The 25,654-nt window shown below is 40.1% G+C and overlaps 1 protein-coding gene and 1 long non-coding RNA gene across 4 annotated transcripts in view; one reads left to right on the plus strand and one right to left on the minus strand.

The window, feature by feature from the left end:
* Positions 1-571: 571 nt before the first annotated feature.
* On the minus strand, positions 572-4,340 carry LOC139070306 (uncharacterized). The gene is made up of 3 exons (XR_011520846.1): positions 4,242-4,340; positions 2,840-2,881; positions 572-1,197 (listed from the first exon to the last, which is right to left on the minus strand). It is a non-coding gene; the product is annotated as an uncharacterized lncRNA (long non-coding RNA).
* Positions 2,550-25,654, plus strand: part of cntfr (ciliary neurotrophic factor receptor) — a 335,019-nt gene continuing 311,914 nt past the window's right edge. For all 3 annotated transcript variants that reach the window (XM_054744199.2, XM_054744200.2, XM_054744202.2), the window contains exon 1: positions 2,550-2,787. The gene's annotated coding sequence lies outside the window, so the exon portion shown is untranslated. The remainder of the gene's footprint in view (positions 2,788-25,654) is intronic.

Genomic DNA, 25,654 nt, shown 5'->3' on the forward strand with positions numbered 1-25,654 from the left:
ATCTGAAATTAATTTGTGTATTTAATCTGATCTGCATTTATGTGTATATTTGAATTGTGCTGTCAAGTTATTTTAATGTTCGTGCTATTCTCACTAATGGAAAGCTGACTGAATAGCCTCTTTGTATAGATTAAGCTGTCTTCCCTTGCCATTCTAACCGAAAGAACAAGATTGTGCATACAGGACACCAAATGAGTTTCTTCCAAAGAGGTGGCTGAAATGAGCCTGAGACAAAAAGTGAGAAGCATGGATAACTGAGAGAAACTCAATAAACATCCTCCAACTCCTCTACACCATGAGATATTGGCATGTGGGTGGCATACCTCCTGGATGGCCTCTTGGGAAGGTGTTAGGGCATGGCTTTTGGGATGAGACTCTATGGCTAACCCAGGAACCGCTTTACCATCACACCTGGTTTTGGAGTGTCTTTGGATTGAAAAAGATTTTCAAACATGATTACATTTCCCATTGGTATTCAAAAGCAAGGCAGGGAGCTAAGTGAAAAATTGTCAATCTGGTCAATATTTTCAACTCTTGGGTAAAAAAAAAAATCCAGATAACCTTACTGATCCATTATTTGAGTTTATCAAAACTGTCAAGGGTGACCGTTTAATCTGTAGACAAAGAATCAACAAATAGCTGATCTAGGAAGCAGAAGTGTGACCAAGTCACTGCTTTGCAAGTCACAAGTAAGTCACAGGTCTTTACAGTCAAGTCCAAGTCAAAGACAACCAAGTCCAAGTTGAGTCCAAAGTCAATGAACTGGAAGTCCAAGTCAAGTCCAAGTCCTTAACTTTGAATTTTCAAGTCATAATCAAGTCATCTGTTCAACTTCAATTTAATGACAATGATAATGAATGAATTCCAGAAAAAAAGCTTCTTAAAGCATCATTTATTTGCTCAAACAAGCAGAAAGTGCAACTCAAATAGATTGTTAACAAAGTGCTGCTGCGTTTAGCAGTACAAGATCTAACCCAGAACGAAGAATAATTTCTGATTTTTGTCCATCTTGTGCCACTTTTGTGCTAAAATATCAAATATGCTCAAGTCGCAGTTGTTAGCACTGTTGCCTCGCAGCACGAAGGTTGCAGGTTCAAAACTCGGCTGTGTCCTTTCTGCGTGGAGTTGTGTGTTCTCCCCATGCATGCGTGGGTTTCATCCGGGTACTCCGGTTTCCCCCACAGATCACAACATGCCCTACAGGTTATAAATTGTAAGTCACTTTGGATAAAAGTGTCTGCCAAATAAATAAACAGAAACATAAACATAAGTCAACAGATGCAAGTCGATTCAAGTTGCTAGTCATTGGCGTTCAAGTCCGAGTCAAGTCATAAGTCTGTATAGACTTTATCAAGTCAAGTCAGAAGTCATTAAAATAATGACTCGAGTCTGACTTGAGTCCAAGTCATGTGACTCGAGTCCAAGTCATGTGACTCGAGTCCATACCTCTGCTAGGAAGTAATCTGTTGATTGTTTAACCCTCCCACTGTCCTAATGGGTGTGACCCTGTGAGGAAAGTTGACCATTGAGCAGGGTTGATGGTTTATACATTGGCATGTGGCAGGGGTGAGGAGTGAGCATCACCTCACTCCTGGCTCGTGGACCTCAAGGGATAAACCATCAATCCTGCTCAATGGTAAACTTTCCTAGCGGGGTCACCCATAAAGGCAATGGGAGGGTTAAGAGGATGTCACTCATCATATTAGATGTCAAGCTCTGATATAACTCTGGTACCAGAGACGGAATTGGTGCGAAAGTACACAACTTTTAGAAGTTATTTGTTTTGGTTTGGGATTCAGGAAAGTAGCAGAGCTACGGATGTTTCTGAACACCATGTGGTAAATACATTAGGAAGAGCTAAACTATCTGATGTCCGAGGGGACAGATCTCTAGCGTTCCGTAGCTTCTAGAGACAGTCTGTGCGTTTTCCAAGGGACGATCTATCTCATTCTCAATTCACACTGTCACATAAAAACTTTCACCCCACATCCATGGTGTTTCTTTTATGTTTTTGTCTCTTTTGTTCCATAAGGTATAGTGGCTGTTATGCAACTGTGTTTCTTGAAACAGAAGGTCAGCTTTAAAAGGTTTTCATTAGTGAAAAGGTTGGCGCTTTCAGGTGTGAAACAGCACCACGGCAGAGCAAAAAAACTCAAAATTACTTGAATTTAAGAGAAAAAAATAATTGTTTTGTATGAGTTAATGGATGGTAAAACAGAGCCATGGAATCGGCTCAGCGTTTAGACACAATATTTGTCTTTTGTAAACAAATCATGCAGTGACACATTTCTTTCAGTCTCACCTATTTCCATAAAGCACAATGGGCGTGTGTGTGTGTGTGTGTATGTGTGTGTGTGTGTGTGTGTGTGTGTGCGTGTGCACGCGCACGTGTGTGGGTGCTGTCTGTGAGGTCTACTCCCTCCACTACCCTGAGCGGTGGCTAGGGGGTGCACTGTGGACACGGTGTGTGTATGGTTGAGAGAGACGTGTGTGTGTGTGTCTGTAATGTATTCCTGCCTGTGGCTGGGCTGGTCACATGGGGAGAGCAGCCTGTTTAAAACAGCCTCGGCTCCCTCAGTCAAAGCATTGCAAGACAGACACACACACGTTCATTCTCCTCCTCCACATGCACACTTGATCCTACTCATGCACGCAGGACGCAACTTTCCTCTAACGGACTGACACCGCACACACGCCAGGATACACATACTCCCGTTCTACTTTGGAGAAGAGGATAAGGAGTGAAAGATCAGGATAAGGAAGCACAGAAAAGGAAGGACATTCCCAGTGAGTAGCTGATTTTGATTGCCATTCTTCAAATTTACGTCTTTTTCTTTACCTTTCGGAGCTTTGGTCCTCTTCAGCACCCTCTGTCCAGGACCTGCCAGAGACCATGAGAGGGACAGAGAGATGGATGGAGGGGGGTTTGAGTGAAAGCTGGACAAATGGAAAGCTGAAAACTAAAAGGAAGGTGACAGAAGGGAGTAGGGATGTGGTGCTAGTGCGACGCCGGACTACCTCCTCCATCAGCCTCTGCCTCTGTCTCTGGGATCTAATGATGTTAATTAGCAGCGTGTGCTTGGAATGAGAGGAATGCCACTCCACGAGGCTGAAGTAGTGTTTGTCCCAGACTCTTGTGCCTGCTTGTGTGTCTGTGCATGTCCTCTCGGTCTCTTTTATTGCCTTTTGGATGCCAGCTGCAGCGCTGTAGCCAGTCATAGTGATGTGGAGCAGATTTGCAGGGACACACGTTGTGTTTTGTTGTGATTAATAGAAGCTTTTTGACATGCAAATGGAAGTGGAGAGACTTGTCACTAAATCCGGTGATGTGAGGGATGCTTTAGGGAAAAGGGTTGCTTTTCCTCTTCCTCATTCATAACTCTTTCTGGATTTGTGTGTCCTCTATGTTGACTCAGTCTTTTTATGTTTCCTTTCCTCCTTTGTGCATTTGTGTTTTTTTCTTCCACAGCTGTCACTAATCTTTCCCTGACATGTAGTCCCAATCCTCACTACCTTTTTTCTGTCTGAAGCTCCCTGCTTTCTGTCAACCTCTCGCTGTTACCTGCTGTTCAGCTCGGCGGCTTCTTCAGCTGAGCAGAAACGGAAAGGATCGCAGAGTTGCGAGGAGGGCAAGAGGGGAGGGAAGGTGGGGAGAAGAAAGAGAGAGGAATGACAGAGAAAGTGGAAAGAGGGGAGGGCTAGGGCGGGGGCATTGAAAAGGCTGACACTGGCTTGGACAATTAGCCCAGGGAGTCCGTCCTGGGGTGCTATTCTGAGAGGAGCTTTGGCCCCTGGGCCCTGGGTGCTGGGTCACGGGATGCCTTGACCCTTCCAGTCGACAGCTAGGCATGGGAGCCATTATCACAGCCTGATTGATTAGCAGTGAGCGGAAATCCCTTTTCACTTCACTCTTTGGGAGAAAAAGACAGGAGGTTTTTGTCCTTTTGCTGCTCCTGATTTGGTATCTGTCTGTCTCAAAGTTTAAAGCTCAGTCTTGTTTTTTTTTACGTCTGGACCTTCCGTCTGATATTGGTTTTTTTCTCTCTTGTGGGAAATATTCAGCCTTCTGGTCTGGTTTCCGCATCGCCTCTGCTCTTTGAGGCTCTGAGTGGCGCACCTGCAGGGATTTGTTAGTTAGGCTGTTTAGTGGCGATGCCTGACCCCCAAGGAGGGAAACAACGAAGCAAAGGCAAGGCAGGGAGCTAAGTGATGAAAAATTAGATCGTAATCTCCAGTTTTACCTTTACTTGTGTCCCTATCTTCATTTCCACTTTGGTCTGCGCTGTCCCATCTCACACCATAACTGGCCCCGCTTCTGCCCTCCCCCTCCGCCTCAGACTGAGAGTTTAGTGGGGTGTTTAGCCCAGCTCACGGCTGATCAAAGCAGTGTGTGTCAGACTGGGCTTAGCTCAGGCGCTCCTAATGGAGCACCGTTTTCATGCCTAGTTGGTGGTGGAGTGGGAGGAACTGATAGGTGGGTGGGTGGGGTGAAAAATAATAAAAAGGAGGGGTGCAAATAGACAGAGTTACAGAAAAGAGTCAAAGAGAGAAAGACAAGACAGCAGCTAACCAGACAGTTGGGAAGGTGAAATAAAGGAATAAATAGTCAAGTTTTTTTTTTATTTATAATTCACATATTTGTTTCTCGTTGCTCTCTATAGGAACGAGCTGATGTCCATAGGTTAGACAGGTCAGGCTCTCCTGGTTTAACTGGAGGTAGCAGCAAACAGGATGAGACAGGTGTGTGTGTGTGTGTGTGTGTGTGTGTGTGTGTGTGTGTGTGTGTGTGTGTGCGTGTGTGTGTGTGTGTGAAAGGGAGAGAGAGAGAGAGAGAGAGAGAGAGAGAGAGAGAGAGAGAGAGAGAGAGAGAGAGAGAGAGAGAGAGAGAGAGAGGTTTGTGTGCGTGTGTGTGTGCATGGTAAGCATCTGTATGTCCCGTATGCAAACATCACAGATGAGCCTTTAAAACCTATACTGAATGTTCACAAAAGTTAGAAACTGGATGTTTATTTCTGTTTTTAACCCTTCTGTTGTGTTTGGGTCAAAATTGACCTGTTTTCCAGTCTAACTGTGTAAAAAGTACACTTTCCTTTCTTGTCCTGGAATGAGGCTTCTTCTAATCCTCAGACACACCTATGCAGCAAAATCAGTTTTCACAATTTTAGCTAATTCTAAAGGTCTAAAAAAAATAAAAAGTTATATCTGTGGTGTTACGGGTCCAAAGTGACCCGGCAGAGAAAACTGGCTGTTGTTTGCATCACTTAAAAGCTATGGGTTACTCTGAGGATCAGTTATTGCCCAATGTGCACAGTTATGGCCCACATCACACACACACACACACACACACACACACACACACACACACACACACACAGTTCAAATTATGGTTTGTTTTCATTGTTTCCAGTGTTTAGATTATGGTTAATTCAGAACAACATACCTGCACTAACACCATATTATTTTCAATGTTCAGTTCATGATCAATGCAGGTGCATGTGCACGCACACAGCCACACACACGGTGTTGTTTATCATTGTTCATTTTATGGTTCAATTGTTTGGTTAATTGGTCTGGTTAAATAAAAGTTGGTCTCACAGAAAAAAATGACTTTTTGTCTTTATCCTACCATTTATCTATGCGGGTCCATTTTGCCCCAAAGCACCAAATATGTCACTATTGCTAATAATTTTAAATAGTAAAAAAAAAAACTTTTTTTGGTAGGTGTACACTAATATTAGTTTATAACACATTTATAGTTTGTTATTACTCATTCTATAAGCAAAAGAAATATATTTAGTGAATTTAAACAGTGTTTGCAATCAAAAACGAGTGGTATATTTTAAAATACTGTGTCTGTGGAGTCAACTAAAAAACTATTCACCTGCTGGTTCCATTCATATGAATACATACTAAGCCAGCAATTAGCTGAAGAACAACATTGGAAGAAAACTGGTGATTTTAAGCATTTTCAAGCATTTTAAAATCATGGGTCCATTTGGACCCGCTAACACCACAGGTGTAAACAGCTTTCTAACAAAATACAAGGGTTAAAATATTTAATAATTAAATGTAATAATCTGACTAACTAATCACTACAGTTGCATTTAGAAGTGATTCTAAATCAATTAAGACATAGTATTTGTCATTCTTGTGTGTTTACAGGTTTGAGCGACATCAGTAGTTTTTTTCACTTTTGAACTTCTTTCATCTGTCTTAAAAAACATACTTTCTCGATCTCCCAGCATCCTTCTCTTTCCATTTTCTTCTTGTCGTCTTTGCTCTTTTCACCATCCCTCACCATTATCGATGCCTCACCTTGGTTTTCCCCCCTCGATTCCTTCCCTTCTCTCCCCATCTCAGTCCTCTCAGATCCACCTCTGTACGCTTTTGTATTCTCTTTGTCTCCACTCTCCCATCCCCACTTTGTAATGCTGATGTGTATGCTTCACACAGAAGAAAGGTAAGGTAAGACTAGGATAATATTTCCCCTAACATGCTTACAGCCTGGGTAAACATCCTCACACAGATGTCCGAGAGCAGGAGAAGAGGGGCTGGGATTCAGGGATGTTACGAACACATAGGAAACAAATTGGAAGCTAGCAAGGTCAAGGCTGGAACAATGAGCTGGGAGGTACAAAATTGTTTAAAGATCCTTTAAAACAACTTTTTGGAATCAGGTTCTTTTTAAAGGCCAATGTAATGATGATGAGGATGATGAGAAAAAAAATCTGTTTGCTGTTTGTGGCCAGCCTTGTGGTAGAGTGTCCGACCTGAGACTGGGAGATCAGGGTTCGATCCCTGGTCGGGTCATACCAAAGTCTTTGAAAAAAATGGGACCCAGTGCCTCCCTGCTTGACACTCAGCATTAAGGGGTTGGATCGGGGGTTAAACCACCAAATGGTTCCTGAGCACAGCTGTGTCTGCAGCTCACCACTCCCCCAGGGGATGGGTCAAATGCGGAGAACAAATTTCGCACACACATCAGTGTGTGTGAAAACTGATGGGACTTTAAGTTTAATTTGTGCTTCTTGTATCTCTACATGGTTGAAAGATGCTGAAGCATACTACCATATAGTGCAGTCTAATAATAAAACATAGGTTCAAACATGTTAAAGCTAATCTGGAAACAAGCTAGGTTTTGAACGCAAACATGGTAGTGGAAGACTCACCTCTCCCCTCGGGTATCTTCCCTGAGATGCTTCTGCCAGATCCAGAAACAGCAATACTGGAGGGTACGAGATGATGCTAAACACCTGTCACTGCTTTCTAGGTCCAATCATCTTTTGATGTCCTTGGCTTCAAATGGTATTTTTCTTTTTGGGACTCGTAGTTTGTCCTAAAGTTGATGTGGTAGCAGCCGGCTGGTTCTCCTTCTCTGATAGTATTGAGTGGAGAACCTCTCACACCAGTGGTGTTCTGTTGATAAATACGCAAGTGTGTAATGAGTAGAGGACCCAGGGAAGTGCGGCGGTTCAGTGAGATGACAACGGGATGGTCAAATAGTTGGTTTCAGTCCAAAATGTGTTATTGGTGGAGGTTTTTAGACAAATGCCAGAGAACCGCTTTATTAATTATTTTAGTGTTTTTTTTATCTCCACAGTATATTTATTTAGAATGTTAAGAGGGAAAAAAACTGTTTTAAGCTAATTTGTTTTTCAAACTTGCCATTGTAGCCTTGAATCTTGTAGAAACTCATTAAAAAACTGCTATTTTAAAACGACTGATAAAACATCAGCTTAACTTTATCTTATTTTATAAATTTAAAAATAACTTTTTATAGTTTTGACGGTTGATAAAATTTTTCCATTCTTCTAAAGTTCAGACTAATTGCAGTTTGGCCAATTTTGATCTATTTAAAAAAATTCTAATTACTGACTTTGTTTTTCTTTAAACTACTTAAAGCCCTTTAGATGTAAAACCATCCACTTTGAAGGCTTGTTTTAGTCAGCACAAATTAATGGTTAGTTTGTTCACAGACCAAGAAAGAGGTTTGAATAAACGTTTTAAAGCTGCTTTTGCTGACAAACAAAAGGCATCACTGAATTGAGTTTCAGAACTAACAGATGCTGATTGTGACTTCCAGATTATTATTATTTTTGTGCATCACTACTACTAATATCTTTTACTAAGTGTGTAGTTACACAACAACAAGACCTTATAATGATAATAGTGAAAATATAGAAACAATAATTCTAGGCTTCATCTGTCAGTTTTCTTACAGCTGATTCCACCTAAGAGAGTGCAGGATTTGATTCTGTTCAGACAACTTTAATCTGTCGATAATTAGCTCCAGCAGAGTATTGCGATAGTCGGATTAGAGGAGAAGACTTAGGTACAGCCTTTATACACACATTTCAAAAGTTTAAGTGTAAAGAAACAGGGCCTTATTAAGGCAGTGTGGCAAATTTAAATAGAGAAATGTTCAACTTTGAAAAAGAATAATTATCCACATATACTCAGTACTCAGTTTGGGCTTTGCACTGTATTCTAAATTTTCAAGTTTCACCTGTAAATCAGAGCTGGGAGATTCAAGTTAGCCCAGGAAATATTATATAATATATTATATAATGCATGCATTGTTTTTAAATATTGTAGTTTCTGTAGAGTCGTGTCCGTCTTGGGTCTGTTGTCATTTGAAAAGGGCAATGGTTCTGAAAGATTTCATTGCTTTTGGTGAAAATTCAAATATGAAAACAACCTCTGGAAAAAGCCAAACTCTTCTTCAGGCTGATTCATTAACTTCCACACTTTCGTCAGACTGAAGCACATGAATCCACTTTTGCATTTAAAACCACTTTGTTGTAATTAGGATGTCATCACATCATGCATATAAATAGATTTTTTACAGCATTTAAAGCATGTCAAAAACAACTTTTCTATGCAGCTGGGTTACGAGTCACACCCTTTTTACTTTAATAAGCAAAGCTTGGTGTCATAAAAATGCACAATTTATGTCAGCCCTCTCAGATAGAGTGGTTTTCTTTTCTTTCCGCTTACCTTCGCTGCACACTTTCATGCAGAGTTGAGAAAACGCGCAAAGATTTTTAGATGAGTGTATTTGTGTGCACAAACACACAACAGTCATTTTTGCGTGCCTCCGTGGAAACAAATGCATGATCGAGCTTTGTGTGCAGCAAACCTCCAAACAGTAAGGAAGACATTAAAAAGCCAGTGTTCCTCTCTGGCAGTGTTCAGCTCCCACGCTTTCTGAGTCTGTTCCGATTCTCTTTTAGTTAGAAATGCCACTCGCTGTGTGCTTTTATCTGACTGCAGCTAAAGGTGTAAAAACATGACAAGATTTGCTCAAATTTGGCCCCAATTAGGCAACTTTGGATGCATTTCCAAGATACACATTTTATCTGTTTCTTTCTCTACACCCTGGAGGAGAACTCTGTGTGTACTTATATCGATACCTCTTTAAATTGTTTTTAATGTGCAGAAGACATGCTGATATTGATCCGCTGTCTAATGTCATAACTCATCCTGTGAACCAGAATTTTAAATGATTAAAATTTGTGAAAAGTGTATTTAAGTAATAGGGTTGGCTGCTGTCATTTGAAGCATTTCTGGCTTTGTGTGAGAAATTTCAATGCTTTTGCCCTTTTCTATGCTCTTGAAAACAACATTTTGCCTTCTTGATACTAGGTCAGCGTGTGTGTGTGTGTGTGTGTGTGTCTTGTTTTATGCAGGTGTGAACATACTTGTGTGTTTCTCTCTTGTTGTCCAGTGGATTCATACTTTGACAGCTCTCCATTCAGCCCTTCAGCATTCTCGTTGCCCAGGCAAAAGAAAAAAAACTGACTTTATGGTGAAAAGAAGCAAAGGAGGAGTGAATTCAGGACAAAAAAAAAAGAAAAGAAAAGAAAAAAAACATCAGCACACACTCAAAGACTGGAAGCCAAACAAAAGATGTGGTATTTGAAGACTTGAGTTGAATATTTCATAAATTTATTCGGCTTTGTTTGCGCTTATGCTCGTCACAACTTCACACTAAATTTGCACACGAGAACACATCTCCTCAGTATTTACATTCTGTCACACAACATTGCATTGTGTTTAATGTAGCATAATTACTTTCTTTGACAGATGTACATAATCTTGAGGATAAGCAATTCAGACTAAAGTTCCTCAAGGCAGAGCTGCAATACAGAAGAGTGTGCATGCGGCGGAGATACATTATGGGAAAGAAGCATTAGCCATTCTGGGGGCAGTAGCTTTGTGATGTGCAATCCGTCTCCTAGCCATTCAGTAATGTGTCTGCGCTGTGACTTAGCCAGCCTCTCAGTATGCTCTTGGTGCTCTGACACACTGGCTGGAAATATTAGACACCCACAGCAAATGCTGCAAATGTTGTTCAAGAGTATTTTCCTGTGAACATTAAACCCAAGTCCTCCTGAGGAGGTGTTACTTTAACTTAGTGTTTCACTTGCTGTAGCTTAACCCTTTAAAGCTGCTATGGCAAATCGACAGAACAAGCCAGGTTTTGAACGCAAACGCGGTCACTGAACATTCACTTCTCTGTGGGTAACTTCCCTGAGCCACTTCTGCTGGACCTGGAAACCTGCATTGCCAGAAGAAGGAAGATGGTGCTCAACACCAGTAGATGTTTTCTAGGTTTAAACTGTTTTTTGTTGTCCGTTACTTCAAATATTGCTGTTTTTTTATGGGACTCTGGTAGTTTGTCCTAAAGTTGAAGTGAAAACAGCTGTTTCTTTCTCCTTTTCTGATATCACTGAGAAGCAAACCTCTCTCACAGAGGTGTTCTGTTGCTAAGTACGTGAGTGTGCAATGAGTGGAGGACCCAGGGCAGTGTGGCGGGTCAGCAAGACAGACAACCACATGGTCCAATAGTTGCTTTCGGTCCTAAACGTGTTAATGGTGGAGGTTTTTAAACAAATGCAAGAGAACCACTCTAATAATTTCCTTTCTTTTTTAATCTTCACAATATATTTATAGCTTTAGAGCATTATTGAGAGACATGAAATCATGTTGTAAGCTAATTTGTTTTCCAAATTTGCAATTGTAGCTTTAAGTTTCTCGGCTAGCACTCTGTAGAGCACATTTTAGTCCTTAGTAAAGTGAACACTGAACGTAGCTAAAATAAATGAATCAATAAAAATTTTGTTAGCAGGGTTGCTTAAATTTAAAAAAGTCACATTATTTTACTCAGTGTTGAAACTTGGGACACACTATGAACAGTTTTTAAAGGGGGACATATTAAGTTTAAGTCTTTATTAGTTATCATCACACACTGATGAAATTCATCTCCCAGTTTGACCCATCCCCATGGGGAGCAGTGAGCTGCAGCTGTGGCTGCACTCAGGAACTATTTGGTGGTTTCACCCCCCAATCCAGCTGAGTGTCAAGCAGGGAGGCATTGGGTCCCATTTTTAAAGTCTTTGGTATGGCCCGACCAGGATTTGAACCCGATCTCCCATCCCAGGATGGACACTCTACCTCTAGGCCACTGAGAAGGTTTAAAAGTCGACTTTAAATTTTTTTGTAGTTCTATGGCTGATGTAAAATGTGTTTCACGGGTGAAAATGGGTTTTATGCTATTTTTTCTTATAATGACATCACAATAAGGGATTTATTTCCTAACAGCTTTTTTTTTTTTTTTTTTGCATTTAATTCTTGAGACCAAACGCTAACAGAAAACTAATTAATGGGTGTTGTTGTGTTTATAAGGGCAGTAGAGACCCACATGGCAGCACAAAAGGATGTAAAAAAGTGAGCTTTTGTATAACATGTCCTCTTTAATAGTGCAAGCACCAGCTGTCAAACTGAAAAGCACGGGTCTGTTTAGAATACAAGGTGAAGTTTATTCAAGCAAAATAAATTAGTTTAAAGCACATGAAAACTAGTGAAAAAAAGAAAAAGCTTAATTTAAAACACTGAATTCCTGCTCTATTTTTTCTAAAAAAACATGCCTCAAATATGGTTTTGGCCTTCATCTGATGCAATTTCAATGTAAATTACTGATATGTGCTTTTCTGTCATTTGTCATTGTTTTAGCATCATTTGTCAGCTTCCCAGTGGCATTTACTTCTGACCATCAATAAAGCTGTTTTATGATTTATAACCAGCTGTACAGAAACGTATCAGTCTTTGTAGATTGGGGCCTTTGCCGTGTAACACACCAATAAATCACATCCAAATGTCAGAATCAAGGGTAACAGAAAGGTAAGGGAATGGAACCTTGTCTGCTTTCTGCTTCCAAACCCAAGGTGGCAAATGAAGAAGGTGAATGAGTGGACATGAGAGGGAAGCTAATAACTTAGAAGTTGTGACAGGGAGAGGCCAGCTGGGGATAATGGCGGACTGTGGCCACTTCTAAAGGGAAAGTGGAGGTCAATAAGAAAACAGTTAAAGACCAGGAGATTAGATGTAGAGTAGATGCTAGCAAAAAGGTGAAAAAATAAAAAAGTCAGGGAATGACTATGAGCACAGGAAGGACCACTCGATACTTTAAAACGAGGCTATGAACATATTTAGAGAAGACAAACACAGATAGCCGTTAAACGAATGAGGCATAAATGAGGAGAGTGCTAGAGAGAAAGTGGATGAGCCCGACGGAGGTTAACTGCAGACATAATGGTGGTCAAACACAGAAGAGGGAGATAAAATAAAAACCTAGGAGGGACTTGAGCTGGGAAGTGAGAAAATGACAGGTTTGGAAAGACCAGAGATGGGACTGTGATGAGAGCAAACTTGGACAAGACCAGAGGAGGAAGATGGGTGGAAATGAGAAGGACCTGTATCGCTGAGGAGGCTAACAGCATAATGGGCACTTGGGTGATTGAGGTCGGAGAAGTGGAACAGGTGCAAAGATTAGAGAAAATAAAAAGTGGCATGCAGAACAGATTAGGGCTTGACTTACGGATGGCATGATGGTTACTGCACACAAGATGAAAGGAAGCAAAGCTGGAAAAAAATCACAGTGATGAAAAAACTATATTGCTCTTCGTTTTAGGTTCTTTTTAATAGAAACTATGGTTTTAAGCCAGTAAAAAGTTGAATTTTCTCTTCTTCCTTAAGCTATTGTTTTGTATTCAGACCAGTTCTCCTAATGAAATCCTGAACCAATGCTTTTGTCATTTGTGTGAATGTTTTGTTGCATTTTCTCGCTAACAGAGACCTGCCATTGCAGAAAACATTCACCAGACTGTGGTACATTATTAATAATGCACTGCATTAAAATCCATAAACTTTCCATCAACTGGAAAAAAAAAAATCCCAGCATAGGGGCGCCTGCTTTATTATAGCGATCATAATTTCATTCCCGGTTTAAAGATATTTCTAATATATTTATTTATCTCTGTTATGAAATATATATAAGGCTGAGGGCTTTGCCTCTGGCAACGCTGGCTGTACAGTAGCAGCCTGTCTGTCTTTGCAGATATGTGTCCATCCAACGTCTTTGTCCACTCTGCTGAAGCTGCCTTCTCTACACGTGCATTACGTTTTATGTCCATCTTTGTCTCCATTCGTCCAAAGAAATTTGATGCTGTGCAGAAGCTGCCTCCCTTCATAACTGTGTATGTGAATGAGTGAGTGTCTCTCTCAGAGCAGGGTCTTTTAATATATGAAAGGCTGATCTTTAACACTAATCAATGTAGCCCTTTATAGTTCCATTACTGTGCACAGGAAAAGGTATAAACAATGAAACATGACAAAGAAAGCGTATAAGTGGCCACACAACACCAAAACATCTCAGATGTTGCTCCAAAAAGGACACAAATAAAATATTTACTTTTGTTTTTAGTACCTGCTGCCTTTTTTATATAGATCCAAACCTTGCAAAGGTACACTTTTATTCACTAGTACTAATTGTACTGATGCTTATCTTGCATGTGTTTTATTTATAATGTTTAAAAAGGTAATTTCTGCTCACTAAAACAAAGAGTTTTATAGTTTTACTTTTCGCTTAAATGTGATGGTAAATGACCCTTCTTAGGGTTCTATAACCCCCCCAAGGCGCTTCACAACACAATCAGTCATTCACCCATTCACACACTGGTGGGGATAAGCTACGATGTAGCCACAGCTGCCCTAGGGCACACTGGCAGAGGCGAGGCCTGCTGAACACTAGCATCCCTCCGACCGCCACAAGCAGGCAAGGCAGGTTAAGTGTCTTGCCCAAGGACACAACAGCAGCATTCTCTGGTGGGAGCCAGGATTGAACCTGCATAGTAATGGCTGCTTTATAAATGTGCTTGCCTAATTATCAATAGCATTATAAAACCATTTCAACTTGGACAGGCCAAGATGTTGGAAGAAACAAAAAAAGAAGCTGACACAGCCTTCCATTTTTCACGGCTTGTCCAAGGTCAGGTCGTGGAGATAACAGGGAAAAGAGTACAGCTTCTCCTTAGGAACCCAAAGTTGTCCCCAGGCCAAAAGGACATAAAATCCCTCCAACAAGTTCTGGATCTGCCCGAGGGTCTTTCTTCTAATGGGACATGCCCAGAAAACCTTTACTGGAAGGCATAATCAGATGCACGAACCACCTCAGCTACCTGCTTTCAATGCTGAGGAGCACTGACTCTACTCCAAGCTCTCCCCATGAGTGATGGAACTCCCCCTGCCTTATGTCTAACCCAGATCTCCACCATTGAACACATCATTTGCAACGGATCCAAGTGAACATGACTATCTGTCGGCCAAAAGCATACACTCAACCACCAGACACTCACCAGTGAGCTACTACCTCAGGTCTGGCTCCAGGAGGGGTGTTGGACTCCTTCGGAGAACTCCTGCTTTTATGGTCCTGCTTCATCAAAGCGTCTGAATCTCTCATAGCCTGACCGCTCCCTTGAAGCCAGTTTGCAATGAGGGACCCAAACAGGACCATGGAATTACCCCCCCCCCCCCCCTCCCCACCCTGTTACGGTGGAACAAAATTACTTAATACAATTACTTGACTTAAAAAAAGTTCAAGTCTTAAAAATCTCAAGTTTTAGGTTCAAATTTAAAAGATAAACCTCAGATTAATTATGACTAAGTTGCAATGCCCTAAAATCCTAACCCTTCTAGTCATCAAGGCACTGGAAGACGAGTTGCCCCTTGTGTCTCTACAATTAAAAGGATCCTTATTTGAAAAATGCATTGCCATTTAGACTGACAATAGCCTTGGTGCACTGTGCATGAGACTCTGTCTTTTTTACTGCTTGTTTAACAACCTGATGTCACCGGCCTTCCACCCTCTCTTTCTTCTTCTTTAAATGCAGCATTCCCTGCTCGCTGCATTGCATCATGTATTCCCTTTACATCACATTTAACTGGTGATATATTCACTGTAGCTTTCAGCTGTCAGGAGATAACACTTTCAGGCTATATGCAGCAGGCAATGTGCTCTACCACTTTAAGGATGATTTACAACAAATGACTACAGCTCAACTGGAAGCCACGACTGCCCACCCACCTCCCCTTTGCTAATTTAAACCCACTAAACTGACAGTATTTGTCTCTTCCCGGAGCCCACTTTATTAGCCACGTCTGCTTATGTACATGTCTCTCAACCCCAATTAATTTGGCGTATTTAAGTAGCACATTTGCATTGGACCGGGTCTGCCTTTGGAGCACACTTTATTAGCGTTGTCTGGACAAACCCCAACTAACACCCCACACCCTACCTTGTGCACACACTTTCTTAACAGCGCTTAGCCCACAGTATTTTCTTTGCAGGAGCATGTGTGTGTGTGTTTCCACTCCACTGTGGTAGTTTATTAGCAATGTCTACTTTGATAGTTAGTGTGCACGCTTGATTATGGCTGAAAGGGAGTGGGCCGGGCACTTGGCCGGAGAGGAAGTCTGCCTAATGATATTAACAACATCCTTTATTGGGCAGCCTCTGCAGGCAGAGGAAGGGAAAGTAGTAAAGGAGGAGGGAGAGCAGCTCGGAGGGGGAATAGGAAGAGAAGGGAGTAGGTAGGGGGGGGGAAAAAAGTAGGGAGATAAATTTTAGGGTGAATCAAAGCAGTAGTCAGCGGAAGAGAAGGCATTTACCTTGTCTTTGAAGTTTAGTGAAAATAGAATAGGAGCCAGGTGTGAAAATAAACAAAATGAAATTGGGATGGATGAATCATCCTGCTCAGTCAACCGTGCCGCTATATTTACACACTCTCTTCATGTGTTATCCATATTTCACAAGAACCGCTAAGAGAAACTTTGTAGTCATCTACCTTATTTGGCTATGGGGTCTGCTGAAAGGCAAATAAGAGATCACCTTCAAATTTATGTTCAGTTAAAACACGTTGCACTTTATTTGTTTTTATGTGACAGAAATGACACATCAAAATGTGCATTTCAGTTTGGAGCATTGTGCTGTGACTTGGTAGAAGAACATAGAACAACAGAGGCAACAATTTACAAAGCAACGACAGAAAAACTCCTTTAGGGGTTTGGGTGAAACCAGGTTTGGGGCAGACAGTCCCAGGGTAGGTAATGTGTTCAAGTAGGCAATAGAGGATAGGACATTGCAAAACTGAAATGCCTGTTTTGTTAAATTGTTTACGTTTTTCACACAACCAGTTTAGGTTTAATACATTTTAGAGATTTATTCCACAAAATCACATTTGGGATGTCACTCACCCTAAGTTTTAAAATGCTTCACAAATACTCTCTCTTTTTTTTACCCCACAATTTTAATTACATTTACAAATTGGGTAAAAAAAATAAATAAATAAAAAAAAGAAAGAAAAAAAAGAAGAAAAAACTTTTTTTCTTTACCAAAAGTGTCTCCCACTAGTGATGGACTTGCAGGTTTCCTTCAAATACCCTCAAGGTGCATTCGGGGCACTCCCCAGCTTCCATAGTATTCAAATTTGATCTAAAAAAGTATCTTCCAACCTTGGAAGAGTATGTTTGACTTGTCAAATGTCCCACAGAAATACTGTAGAAATATAATTTGTGACTATTTTAACCTTCTGTTACTCACAGTTCCAGTTGGAGACTGTTTTTGTTTGTTTGTATATTAGTACAACCTCTACGTTTCACATAGTAGTCGTTTACTTGAGGCTTATCTGTGTTTTTGTCTGCCCCTCAATACATTTGTTGTCATGAAGTAAGAAATGAGCTGTGTGGTTTCCATTGTTATGTCAATGAGCCACTGGCAGCAGCTGTAACATTGTTTTTGAGTTTGGTTCTCTTTACAACTGTTATATTTCTAAAAAATATGTGAAGACTCTTGAAACTATAAGGAAAATGATTTGAATAATAGAGAAAAAATGTAGGTTTCTTTGAGTTAAAAATAATGACCTGTAGTACATTTAGAGAAAAAAGTGAAAGTTGTAGAACTTTTGGAGCAATTATTCCAATGTTTGTTCGTAAAAAGAGAGACAATACCAACAAAAAGCCCTTGATTTTGAAGTTTTACATCGTTTTCCAAGTCAAAAGTAAATTTAAATTATTGAGTGGACTTTGGAAAAACACACTCCATGTGTCCTTAAGAGGAAAACGTGATCTTAATTCCAGGAAAAGAAAAATAATTGGAAAAACAGAGTAGAACAGCAATTACTCAGCAAGTCAAGTAATGGTCAGCTCTTTATGCTGTCAGCTGAAAATGTGTTTTTATACTCTTCAATTTCTGAGCTCTTGAGGGAGTGAAAAGGCAGATGTTTGTTACTTTGACTTTAGACAAAAGGGTTAAAAATACAGTGCTGATCTGATAACACGATGCTGACCAAGCCACACCAAAAATCTTATTTACGACATTATACAGTAATTGATTGTTCAGCCCTATCTGGCCACTTAAAACCAAACTGCACACACACACACACACACACACACACACACACACACACACACACACACACACACACACACACACACACACACACACACACACACACACACACACACACACACACACAGACATGCACAGATACCAAATGACAATGTCTTGATTGTTCAGTAGTACCAACGTAACCTCCCCCCACCAACACCCAGTCAAAGCTGTCACCTTGACAGGCCTCTTTCAACACCAAAAACATGTGAGGACTGGCAGTTTCCCTCTATTTACCTTGGCAAGGTGCCTTGGATCCCATTCCTATTCCAGATGTGTTAGCGGGGATGCATAGAAGCATGTTTATTTGTGTGTTTGTGGGCATGCTATTCGCTCTGCAAGTGCGCAGCAGCAATCTATATTTTTCCTCCCCAACTTCCTGAGTGTGCATGTTAGGACCAGACGGACTCAAATAAACTCGCTCTCTCACACTTTTTTCTTGTAAGCGGTGTCAGCATCTCTTTGCACCTGTAGATACAGAAACATAAACCAGTCACGCATGTGTGACAAGTAGCAAAGGTGCGCGCAAAAAATAAAAAAATAAAAAAACACAAATCATGCATACTCCCACTCTTCATCATAGGCAAAAGCATGAACTTGGTGGTGTCAGGGAACATAAAAATAGGTTAACATGTTTGGAAGTGCACACAAATGTGTATCCACATGCATGAATTAAAATCTGTCTTATATCTTCCCCTGGGAATAGCTGCAGGTAAAGAAAACAGTTCTTTATCAGGGAGAATATAAAAAGTAGAACACTTTTTTCACGTGTTTAAATAAACACTAGATCTTTTCTTTCTTGCATCTTTATATTTGTTTTATTTGCGGGAATGCTGCAAGCATTGAGTGGAAATACTGACGCGCTTATGTCGCGTGATTCAGTATTTATGCTAAAGCTAAAACCTTACACTGGACTCATGTTTAATTCCAATGAGAACAATTAGAGGGGGTTACTTTTTTAGTAGCATGTTCCTCACACTGACACCTTAAAGCAAACCGATGATTCAATTGTTGTAGCAGCTCTGGCAAATCCAAAACTGGACACAGAGTATAATCTGGTTCCCCAAAGCTCTACAGTTCTCCAGCCAAAAACTGATGTGGAGTGGATAAAGAAACCTGGGTCCAAACACCAGCTGAACGCACCATCTGTTTCCCTGTAATTTCTCTCTTTGGAGGGATACACATTTTCATTTGTTTTTATTTCCCTTGTCATTGCACCGGCTTATAACCACTTTCAACCATCATGTTCGTTTAGTTTTTTCTGGCCAGTTTCACAAGAGCTTTAATGTTTAGTCACTATTTCTTATTCTATCATGAATATCTTTAAATCCCTTGTACTTTTTCCACAAAGTGTTTATATATTATTATAATTCCTCTACTTTCTCCCAACATGTGATGTCTCTCACTCTAATCAAAACAACACAAAAAAAGATGTTAAATTTCTGATTTGCAATATTTTTTTTAATAATTGCCAGCCGTGCAATATCTCTATTTTCATAAACGTCCCTTTATGCAAATTGCAGAATAATCAGTTAAAACCTCAGGTGATTAAAACCAACTGCTGCTTTCATTCCGATCCCCCTCTGGAGAAGCCATATTCGAGAAGCAATGGGCCCATCATCTCGGAGCCTAGAGGCTGCAGTCATGCTATCATTTGCCTTTTACTCCAGATGCATCCTTTAAACGCTCCATCTGTGGCTCTGATTGTGCTCTGCAGCCACCTGCAGTGGTGCTGTGTGCTGACAGGCACAACCAGTAACCGGAGTCCGTTTGATGATGAAATGGCAGCTTTTTAGGATTATTTTTATTTTGCTGTATTCTGAGAGGAAAGCGACACTGTTCCTGTCTTGTAATATGTCATGAAAGCTGGGGCTTCAGTTATTCTAGTGAATACATCCAAGTGTCACATTTTCAGAAGCTTTTACTTTTCTGATAGTCAATTTTGACATTTTAATGTTCTACACTTTTATAGAAAAATATGAGCTTGTTACTGTGTGTGTGTGTGTGTGTGTGTGTGTGTGTGTGTGTGTGTGTGTGTGTGTGTGTGTGTGTGTGTGTGTGTGTGTGTGTGTGTGTGTGTGTGCGTGCGTGTGTGCGTGTGTGTATGTTTGAAAAAACGAATGGGTCTTGCATGTGAATGTGCATTTCTGAGAGGAGTGGATTGAATTTCACTGCAAAGGCATGTTAGACAGTCCATCAATTTTCTGCCTCACGTTCAGTTTTCCCTCCCCATGACAAATTCCTAGATTTCCTCACAACACATTCCTGATGCATTATTGGTCATGGACATTATATGGTCCCGCATACTCTAACCGTCGGGGTCTGGGAAGTATCAGATGTCTTTTTCGCTCATGGGAGAAAGTCCAATACAGAATGGAAAAAAAGAGAAATGAAAATAGTTTTTTTTAAAGTAAACATGTTTGCGTTCTGACTCATGGCTTGTTTTGCTGTCAACTTGTTTTTATTGCATTAACACAGTCAGACTGGGTCAATTTTATCTATAAACCAAACCAAATCAAAAATACAAAAATAAATAAATAAATTAACAAAAAAATAAATAAAACAAGCAAAACATTTTCCTTTTGCACATAGCTCTTTAAACAGCCTCACCTTAGAGAAACAGAGATTAGTGACCTCACAATTTGAATGTCTAGAGTTTTACCTTTCAAACAACCCTAACCTCAAACATTTCACAGCAGAAATTAGCTACTATAATGTTTTTTGCAGAAAAAATTGAATGATTCTGGTAGCATAAATATGAAACGCTATATTTAAAATTTGCACGACCTTTCAGAACGTATCAACCTCTTCAGATTCTGCTTCCTTTTGAGGGCGTTCAGATTTTTCAATACAATTTATTTTTTTCAACATAGATCTGTTAGTTTTATTGAGGTGTATTTGGTTTTAATTTAGATTACAACTGAATTTTAAGTATCTGATTTCAGAATCATTCATATTTCATTCAATTTTTGAACTACTAATTATCCTAAAACTGTTTTTAATGACCTCCTACCAGTCACAAACAGAAACTCAGGTCTCGCGACACTTTGTTACAAACTCTGTAGGCCTAATTCACAGAAGACTGTTTGACCTACAGGAGTAGGGAATGCACAGGTGTAGAGATAAAGACTACAGCTGTGTACGACGGTCGTTCTAGAAAACTGGTAATGAGCAGAACTCTGCTAAATGTGCATTCCCAACTCCTGCAAGTCCAACTCTCTGCTGCGAGGTGGGTCCACTTCACTAGTTATTAGCTTTTTGAGTTTGAGCAGCAGTAACTCATTTTTGTCCAAAACTGAAGGGTGATTTTTTGCACCCTTTTAACAGAACTACAAAACAATCACTTTAAAGTTGAATAAATGTTTAAAATCAAGTTTTGTGTTTAGAATAAGATGATAAGTTTGAGGATGGCTAGCTATGATTTCAAATTCAAACAAAGGCCCCTCAGTTTTGATCAACACAAACAGTTTTTTCTAAGTTTGAGCAATCTTTGCACATTTTTTTATTTTAATACATCATAATTTTTGTTTTATCTTTTATAAATGCATCTTGGTTTGCTTCTCTAGGTTCTGAAATGACACACTACTTAGTTTTTACATCGGTGTTAGAGTGTTGCACAGGTGTTTCCATTTAAATGTCTGTTTATGATGTAATTGGTGCAAAAAATCCTGGTGGTTGCTCAAACCAACATAATTTGGAAGGAAAAAATCCATATGGAACTTATCGCAAGCAGCCATATTTCTCCGTTACTAGAAGCAATTTGTTTTAATTGCCTACTTAGAAGTAATATGGCCTCAAACTGGAATATTTTTTCCATAACATCTAAATTAAATATGAGAATGCCCATTAACCACCACAATTATATTATAATAATCAGAAAATTGAGTTGTCAAGTCTGGGAAGCCTCTATAAAATGATAGTTATACGGTGCACAGTGTGTGTGAGCGAGTGTTAGTATGTGAGGACACTGAAAACACATAAAGTAAAATTATAATGTGACACTCTAGGAACTTTTAGATTGTTATGTCTTTACTGAACCAAAAAAGGGGGACACAATGTCCACCACGATCTCAAAGTTCCCTAAATGACACTGCAGCCTCAGCCTGCTGGGGTAGGGAGGTGGGTGCAATTATTAAAAATAATCCCTCTAGTGTTGTTTAAATCAAAACTTAAAACCCTAATGTACTCATCAGCCTTTGAATGAATTGTTTCTTATGTTGTTCTTTATGCTGCATGTAATCTGTGATGTAATTGCTCAACCTTAATTGTGTCTTTTCCTTTTTGCTCTAAATGACAATTTTATCTGTGTTCATTTTTAATTTGTGTTCTCGTGTTTGTTGTTGTGCCATTTCATGCTCATTGTAAAGCACAGTGACTTGCCCATGTTTGAAATGTGCTAAGTCAATAAAACTACCTTGCCTTGCCTTACTGTGTGTGAACACACTGCAACCTTACTGCTGAGTCACAAATCACCAATAGCTTTTGCACCAACCTAATTCTACTGAGAAATAGTAGTGAGTAGGGCCTTTTTAGGTGAGGGGTGGGGGTGGGGAGTGGGGAGACAATTGTACTGATTAAGCATGAGTTTGAAAATCTTTGAAGGATCACGCTGGCTCTGACAATAGCGTCCATCTCCGTGGACTCAAATGTGTCACGATCCCAAAAGAATATCATGGGATTCAATAACCCAGGTCACCATGCATGACTAAGCAAGCTTGACTATGAGACAAGAGTCTTTGATCTGTACCTCAGTTTTAGGATAATGTGTGCGACAAGCAAAAGGCTGGAAAAAATAAAAAAGAATAGGAGAAACAATCCAGGTGGGGAAAAATGCACTTTTCTTTCTCCGCTTGGTTGACCTTGTTCATATTGGCCTGCTCATGTATCTGATGTTTCAGCTATTCCCCTCTTATTTACACAGTTTGTTACTTTGATATAAGGTTTAGACAATGTCATGGAAGGTTATTGCATCTTTGGCACAACACTACCTTTTATTGTTATCTATAATAACCCGGCAAAAAGACTGTGAGAATGTTTCTCCACTCCACAAGTGTCTTCTGATTTCTTTTTTTAGTCACTGTTCAAATCCAGCTCATTGGGTTATAACACAAAACAGAGATGAACAACATAAGCTTAGAGGTATTTTTTTCTAAAACAACCAATAAAAGCCTCACCAAACCAGCAACAAGTCAAGCAGATAGCTGCCTCAGTGATCAACTTGAAAGCTTGCCAAACAGAGGCCTCCTTTGTAAAGCTTGTTAATGCACTAAACGGGGTTTAAAAATTATGACTATTTTTGCAAACTTTGTGACACATAAAGAAAAACTGGAAGGAAATATATTTTTTACTAAATGCAAGTCTTGGACCTGGTGTCAGCACATTTTGGAGATGGGTAAACTCGCACCACGGTGGGTGAGATGATGGTAAAGTCACATTTTCAGACTCTTAAATCCTTGCACACCCCAGCCTCCACCCCCACCCAAAAAAATGAGATAATGAAAATATATAATTTTAACATTCCTATGCACGTATTCAAATTACATGTTGATTCATTAACTCATTCGCTGCTAGCCATTTCCTGATCAGTAAAGCCCTTCGCTGCCAGCATTTCTCACCCTTTTTACAGTTTTTTTAAGAGTCACAGAACGTTTTGCGCTAGGATGATGTCAACGCCAAAACAAAGCGGAGACTCACCTCTTACATCAGGAAGAATCCGTGCGTTTCGAGCTTTATTCATTTTTTCATAATCCGTTGTTGAATTGTGATCGGCAGAAGCTTCTCTGGTTTGCGCCTCACTTTTTTTTTACAGCAGCAGCCCTAAACGATTTCCTAACACATGGATTTTCTGCTTCCTGATCACGTGACGTCTGACGTATGTGGATGGAGATCGGCTTTAGAGCCGAGATGTTTGTTTTCATGGTGCGAGGGCTCGTTCCGACGCCCACACAGTAAAAAAATGCAAATGACGACTTTAATCGTCATTGGCAGTGAACGATTGGATTTAAAAGGACGACCTTAGTCGTCAATGGCAGTGAATGAGTTAATTATCTCATATCTGACAGCACATCCATTGTTAATCAAAGTATAAACTAAACTCTGCACTGTAGTGAACCTTCCACCGGTGTGCCTGTCGAGTTTCCTTAAACATCTTGTTCCAGCAGGAGCTAGCCAACAGGCAGGCTAAAGCGTCTTTGGGTTAAATTAAACATTTTCTTTAAATGAGCTCCATAATGCAGCCATTTCGGATGGTATCAGTGGTTGTTGCGATCTTCCTCTTTGCCTCCGTCTAACACTTCTTTTTTATGTTGTTGTTGTGTCTTTTTTTTTTTTTTTTGTTTGTCATGATCACTCACAGCTCAGCAGCCAACCATTACAACAGTGTGTTGCCGCTGGAAGGAAACAAAATCATTTTCCATTCTTATGTTATGTGCACAAGAGCCTCAATTTTAGCCTCGGTTGCCAAGGTTACCCATGAAATGCTGGCTTATTTATATGCAGTGTATTCATAAGTGCTTTGAATGAACTATTTATGGCAGAAAGTGGGTGTGGAGGAGACAGGATAAAATCCAATAAACACCTGAGCAAATTTCTACTAACAGTGTGATTTATAAAGCAGGAATAGCATGCAGCTGTGAGTGAGTTTTATAGGTCAAAGAAGGAATTTGTTCAAGTAAATGCTTTTTGCTGAGCTTAAGTCAGTTTTTTCAAGGATTCTAGGCAAATTGTAACCCTCCCACTGTCCTAATGGGTGACCCTGCGAGGAAAGATGACCATTGAGCAGGGTTGATGGTTTATCCCTTGAAGTCCATGTGACAGGGGTGAGGCGTGAGCACCACATCACCCCTGCCACGTGGACCTCAAGGGATAAACCATCAATCTGCTCAATGGTCAACGTTCCTTGCAGGGTCACCCATTGGGACAGTGGGAGGGTTAAAAAAAGAGGCCATTAGTCTGACCTCATCTGGGGAGCCTAATCAGATCCTGCACAACAGCCTAGCCATTGATGATGCGGAGAGTCAAATGTCACAGAAAACAACATTTGATAATAAAGATAACCTGAGCAAAAACACATTTACAAAGAGGAAATGGACATCTAAACTTATCTGGTCCTATCTTACAAGTGATTCCAAGGTCAAAATCTATGGCGATGAGAAAACAACACAGACTCAACTCACATTGGCCAAAGAAAATGAAAACATCTTGATGATCCCCAAGATTTCTGCCAACATTCTGCTAACTGACAAACACAAAAACAAAAATAAATAAATAAATACTTTTTTTTAAAGCAGTTGTGAAGTTACAACTGGCGTAAAACTAAGGGTGTGTTTCAGAAGAGCCAGACATGGTGGTGGTAGTGTGATGATCTGAAATTGCTTGGTTCTTCTTAGCTGCTTCAAGGTGTGAATCACTTGCTGTAAGTAAGTTAGTGTTTCAGAAAAACACTGCCGTAAGTGAAGACATGAAACATTATTTTCTCAGAAAATACTGAAGGAAAATATTGACCTTTGACCTTTAACCAGCCATTCACGTTGGACAAATCTCTAGTGGTGTTGAATTAAAGTAATTCTGTTATTGTTTGAAGGCATTTTGTATGCATTCTGTTAATTTTCATCAGATCCAGAACTTTGTTTGCAGATCTAACCCGTTTACATGTGACAGGAAAGCCGATCTATTACAGAAACCAAGTACTTTTTTCACAGCGGTGTAATTCCCATATATTTAAGTATGGCTGTGCCTGGATTGGCTCTTAAATCATTTTTCACAGGGATACTGCTTTTAAATGGGGCTTGCTTTCAATAGATGTGCATAAGGGGTTCTCATGGGGCTGTGGCATTCCCATTCGGACTATTATTTCCATTGTGATCCTCA

This window comes from Nothobranchius furzeri, chromosome 6 (genome assembly GCF_043380555.1).
Source record: "Nothobranchius furzeri strain GRZ-AD chromosome 6, NfurGRZ-RIMD1, whole genome shotgun sequence".
NCBI classification, from domain to species: Eukaryota; Metazoa; Chordata; class Actinopteri; order Cyprinodontiformes; family Nothobranchiidae; genus Nothobranchius; species Nothobranchius furzeri.